The following is a 6,267-nucleotide window of genomic DNA, read 5'->3' on the forward strand; positions in this document are numbered from 1 at the left end:
ACACTGCCAACTGTAACAGATTATCACAGCAAGAGATTTTGGCATCAACATTCAACAGACTCTCGTAGAGAGGGGGATTTGGGGCGTCTGAGAACTATTTTTCGAAAGATGAAGGTGTGGTGAAATTTAGATTAACTGGGAGTGGGGCGTCTAATTTTGAATTTTAAAAAATTACGACAAAAATATGTTTAAAAAAAAAATGATAAATATATGCCTATGATTAATTCGTGATTTAGGTGGGCGGGGCAGCATTTATTGATAAAAAACAATCTGTCAAATTTTCACCGGCAAACCTATATGTGGCTAGAATTCGGCGTTTTCACCGCTGCGGCAATGCTGGTTTGATTTTCGGTATTGGAAGCATATTTTGTTTGAACAGTGCACTTGTATTGGCAACATGATGAATACTTTTGACTAAAAGTTATCTTTAAAGTCAATAACAACAATCACATTCCTCGATCCGGATTTGAATAAACTCTACACTCCTTCCCACTACCATAAACAGAGGAGTGTACTGGGGTTTAAGTGTGTTGGGGAGTGGCAGAACTATTATTCGAAAGATGAAGGCACGTTGAGAGTGAGATTATGTAGGAGTCATTTTGTGATAGAAAAAATGCGACAAATTAATAGAAGTCTACTTTACTGCATGATGTGTTAGGTGGGTGGGGGGGGGGATGCATTTTTGATTTAAAAAAAATGCGAAAAATGGTCAATGTCTTCAACGGCAATCCCATATGGTCTAGTGGTTAGGATTCGGCGTTTTCACCGCCGCGGCCCGGGTTCGATTCCCGGTATATGAAACACTTTTGTTTTTGAACTGTGCACTAGTATAGCAGCGGCCTGGGTTCGAACAGTAATCTTTATTGGCAAAGATGAAGTTACTTTTGACTGAACTTTTTTTAGTCAATAAAAAGACAGCGATAATATCTTTCTAGCCGGATTTGAACCAGTGTCGTAAGGATTTTAATGAATAAACTCTACACTCCTCATCTCTACCATCTGAGCTATGTCGAGGAATTGTAATTAAAGGTTTAACTGAATAACCAGCTAGAGATGCTTGTACTAACATTCTACAATTCTTTCTTAGAGTGGGTTGGGGCGTGCGAAAAAACTATTATTCGAAAGATGAAGGCATGTTGAGAATTATAATGAGTGGGACTTTGATATGGTAGGTTGGTGAGGCTGCATTTTGTGATCAAAATATTTCCACAAAAAAAAAACTTCCCCACGCCGGAAACCGAACCAGAGCCGCGGCGGTGAGAGCGCCGAATCCTAGCCTCTAGACCATATGGGACGCTTTCGGTGGACTAGGTGTTTTGTGTTTATTTTCTTAACATTGCATTTTATTTTTGTATGTTTCTTTGATCATAACAAATAATGACCAGAACAACTCGGAAAATCAAAAGTAGGCCTATCTCCTTCGATATCGTAGACACGACGAAACCGTTCATATCCCATATGGTCTAGTGGTTAGGATTCGGCGTTTTCACCGCCGCGGCCCGGGTTCGATTCCCGGTATGGGAAACACTTTTGTTTTTGAACTGTTCACTAGTATAGGTAAGATGGGCGTTATTTTGTGTAACATTATTGATTAAACTAGTGGGCTTGCATGTATCCCTCGATAAGCTCAGTTAGTAGAGCGGAGGACTGTAGAGTTCTTTTGTTGAAATCCTTAGGTTGATGGATCAAATCCGGCTCGAGGGAGTTTTTTTCCTTTTATTTTTATTTGGAAAATAAAGCTTTAACCGTGAACACCTTTAACGTTAACCTAATTCTAACAAACCTTGCAAAACCTGCTGATAAGTGATAATGAATTACACTTACACTTTTCATTTGGTAAGTAACATTATTCCTTAAACTAGTACGCTTGTATGTATTCCTCGGTAGCTCAGTTGGTAGAGCGGAGCGGAGTTTCTCATGGATATCCTTAGGTCGCTCGTTCTAGTCCGGCTCGACAGAGTGTTTTTTCCTTTCATTTTATTTGGAGAATAAATGAATTTTATCTCACAAGCTTACGCCGCAGTCAATGGGGCTTGACTCACCTGATGAAGCCCCATTGACTGAGGCGAAAGCTTGTGAAATAAAATTCATCGTTAGTCAAAAAAGTGCTACCTTCTCATTTGTTTCATTATAATATCCGTGGACAACATCATTTGAGAACATAATTCATTTTTAATGCAACTCTCCCGTAGTTCACCAGTATGTCCCGTATGGTCTAGTGGCTAGGATTCGGCGCTCTCACCGCCGCGGCCCGGGTTTATTTTTTTCATTATTTACCTTTTACAGTTCACACGTTTAACCATAGAGAAAATATGGTTCTATTTTCTCTATGGTTTAACAGCGTGTACGTACGCACGATGGTCTAAGTTAACAACAGCGCAATCTTTCTTCTAGGTCTATCCGTACCCAGCACGTTCAGCGTACACCTATTATTATTATTATTATTATTATTATTATTATTATTATTATTATTATTATTATTATTATTATTATTATTATTATTATTATTATTATTATTATTATTATTATTATTATTATTATTAAAATTAATATTATTGTTATTATTACTATATTTACTACCACTACTACCTACATCATTAACATAATTATCGTTATCCATATCGAGAGCCTGTCGATTCTTGTCGAGAGCCTTGCAGCTGTTTTTTTTTTCATGAAAGGTAATTCTGCCTCATTGAAATAATTTTTCTTTAAGAGCGTTGTGGATCGTATGATATTATTATCATTATCATTACCATTTTCATTATCAATATCATAACTATAATTATTATTATCACTTTATTATGATAATATTAATAACGTTATCATAAATACAAGAATGAATAACACATGGTAAAATATCGCGGATTAATAACAGAAACTAAAAATCTCACAGCTGCCAATAGCTTTTGAATAAATATTTTTTCCTGATAGCCTAGATGCTTTTCCATATATATGATTTTTAAATACTTTCAATAATTGCAATGTTTACATTACTTTTCATATGTACATCAATTGTTAAGGTAATTAATGTCCGATTAACCAAATATCACCAGCTAAGAGATTCTGACACTAACATTCAACAACTCTTTCTTAAAGTGGGTTGGGGCGTGGAAGAACTAATAGGTAGATTTCGCCGCACGACGTTGGATTTCAACGAATAAACACTACAGTCCTCCGCTATTCCATCTGTGCTATCAAGGGATCTGGAATGCTGAGGCACTTAATATCCCATTAACCGAATATCACCAGCTAGGTATTCTGGCACTAACGTTCAACAATTTTGTCTTAGAGTGGGTTTGGGCGTGGAAGAACTATTATTCGACAGATGAAGGTGCGTTGAGAATGAGATTAAGTAGGAGTTGGATGTGGAAAATAGGTAAGGCTATTTTCTGATAGAACAAAATACGACTAATATATGTTTAATGAATGATGCAATTATCACAACTTTACTGACGATCCCATATGGTTTAGTGGCTAAGATTCGGCGTTTTCGCCGCAGCGGCCTGGGTTCGAACAGTAATCTTTATTGGCAAAGATGAAGTTACTTTTGACTGAACTTTTTTTAGTCAATAAAAAGACAGCGATAATATCTTTCTAGCCGGATTTGAACCAGTGTCGTAAGGATTTTAATGAATAAACTCTACACTCCTCAGCTCTACCATCTGAGCTATATCGAGGAATTGTAATTAAAGGTTTAACTGAATAACCAGCTAGAGATGCTTGTACTAACATTCTACAATTCTTTCTTAGAGTGGGTTGGGGCGTGCGAAAAAAACTATTATTCGAAAGATGAAGGCATGTTGAGAATTATAATGAGTGGGACTTTGATATGGTAGGTTGGTGAGGCTGCATTTTGTGATCAAAATATTTCCACAAAAAAAAAAAACTTCCCCACGCCGGAAACCGAACCAGAGCCGCGGCGGTGAGAGCGCCGAATCCTAGCCTCTAGACCATATGGGACGCTTTCGGTGGACTAGGTGTTTTGTGTTTATTTTCTTAACATTGCATTTTATTTTTGTATGTTTCTTTGATCATAACAAATAATGACCAGAACAACTCGGAAAATCAAAAGTAGGCCTATCTCCTTCGATATCGTAGACACGACGAAACCGTTCATATCCCTCGATAGCTCAGTTGGTAGAGCGGAGGACTGTAGAGTTCATTCATTGAAATCCTTAGGACGCTGGTTCAAATCCGGCTCGAGGGACTCTCTTTTTTTTAAATATAATTCAGCATGTTTTTTTTTTTTGTTTTTTTTTTACATTATTTACCCTTTACAGTGCACACGTTTAACAGTGGCGAAAAAAATTACTACCGTGCAAGCATAACGATTATTATAAATTGTCGTAAAAAGAACAAGGCAATTTCGCAATATTTAGAGCGTCATTTTAAATCACTCTAAATTATCGATTTTCTGGTAACCTAAACGGTCTGTCATTGACTCGAGACGCAATTGATGGAGTGCCTTGGGCTACCTGGTAAACACAGTGTACAACATGTAATTCAAACACTTAGAAGAGGCTTCAATAGAGGACATATGATCAATCCATGATTTTTGGTCAAGTGGCGCTTCATACAAGTTTTGCAGTTCGGGAAAAGAGTAGAATTTGATATAAAATGTAGCCATTGAAAGCAGGACTATGACAAGCTACAACACTCAACTTCATTTGTCAATGACACACTAATAAATGATGACATTCAATGTTAAACTTCTTTTGGATTTCTATCATTCTCTTTATGAATTTTAGCAGAAAATTTGTGTGTCTTTGATTGTTTTCCCATTATAAATTATGTAACATAAAGTCATACTCTACGTAGTCTTATATATATTCATATATATATATTCATATATATATATATATATTCATATAAATATATATGATAAATATGTATATAGGCCTATATATATATATATGTATATATACAATACCTAAGTTACTTTCATATCAATTACTATTATTATGGTTTTCTATCATTCTCTTTTATGAATTTGAACAGAAAATGTATATATATATATATATATATATATATATATATATATATATAGGCCTAGGCGTATATGTCAAGTGCATGGAGTGGTCAAGATATTCGAATTTTAAAGTCATCTATTCGGTCCCAACAACCCTCCTGGCTAAAATCCTAAATTCATAACGACAAGTTAAGAGATGAACACTTGTCTAGTCCACGTCAACTACGTAAATCTTTCCAATGGTGTCGCATGAGCACGCGTAGATACATCGTCTACGCGAACAAACTCGGGATAACAGTTGGAAAATCAATTGACGTTGAAATTACAAATCACAATAAACACTAAGGAAATCTCAGCATTCACAATATCGTCGGACCATATGTTAGTATGTTTTCCTAACAGGTAAAGCGATATTTTCCTTGTCTTTTCTCTCATTTTCTCGTCTCAAATGTAAATTTGTCAAGACGCGCATCGTGGCACGGCATAACTATCAGCATTTCCTGTGGCTGGATTTGAATCTCGCTTAAGTAACTTCCTCGATCGATCAGCAACCAATGAATGCGGGCTCAGATTTCCACATCGGCGACTATTGAGTCCAATACTAAGTACTCTGCGTACATACAAGACATAAATTCAAATGGACCAGAGCGTTGAAGGGTCTCTTATGGGGATTTATCGATGAATAAATCTCGTGTTATATTTAAAGGCCCACGTAAACACATGATAATATTATCGAGCCCGCATTCATCCACATTATCCAATATACAACCAATATTACAAATTATACAACCAGGCCCCTTTTCTCGTTTCAAATTGAAATTACCTCGCTCCGTGCATCGATAACTCCTGGAAATGAAAAAAAGGGTTATTAATCCATAGGCCACAGTTATAATTTATTAGACCTATATATACTAAGTCTAAAAATAAGAGATAGGCACTGAGGTTGACTATGAGGTTAAAACCTGAATTTGTACTCTTGCATTTAGAAGGCAAAAGTATTTGTCGCAAAGCTGAAGCTCCATTACAACGTTCAGTTACATTCTGTTATAACAGTGGGTTTAGACAATGTAAAAAAATAAAAGTACAAATTAGGTAACAGACTTATCAAAAAGACCATAAATGATTAGTAGGCCTATATGCCTGCGTGTCGTTTGCCGGTTAGGGCCCACATCCAAAACAGTATAGCTAGTATTCCGATCGTGTTATATAGGCCCTAGTTTCAAGATTCAGATTCAATACAAATTCATTGCAAAAAAAAATAAATAAATAAAATATATATATATATATATATATATATA

At 35.9% G+C, this 6,267-nt stretch overlaps 3 non-coding genes across 3 annotated transcripts; all 3 read left to right on the forward strand.

Annotated features, from left to right (window-relative positions):
* Positions 1 to 728: 728 nt before the first annotated feature.
* On the forward strand, positions 729 to 800 carry Trnae-uuc. Its single transcript has one exon. It is a non-coding gene; the product is annotated as a tRNA-Glu (tRNA).
* Positions 801 to 1,452: 652 nt separating this feature from the next.
* Positions 1,453 to 1,524, forward strand: Trnae-uuc. The gene has a single exon. It is a non-coding gene; the product is annotated as a tRNA-Glu (tRNA).
* A 2,595-nt stretch (positions 1,525 to 4,119) lies between these two features.
* On the forward strand, positions 4,120 to 4,207 carry Trnay-gua. Its single transcript is given in 2 exon segments — positions 4,120 to 4,156; positions 4,172 to 4,207. It is a non-coding gene; the product is annotated as a tRNA-Tyr (tRNA).
* Positions 4,208 to 6,267: the final 2,060 nt, after the last annotated feature.

Source organism: Anneissia japonica, unplaced genomic scaffold (assembly GCF_011630105.1).
Source record: "Anneissia japonica isolate Jap-2015-1 unplaced genomic scaffold, ASM1163010v1 scaffold251325_len469956_cov165, whole genome shotgun sequence".
Taxonomy (NCBI): Eukaryota; Metazoa; Echinodermata; class Crinoidea; order Comatulida; family Comatulidae; genus Anneissia; species Anneissia japonica.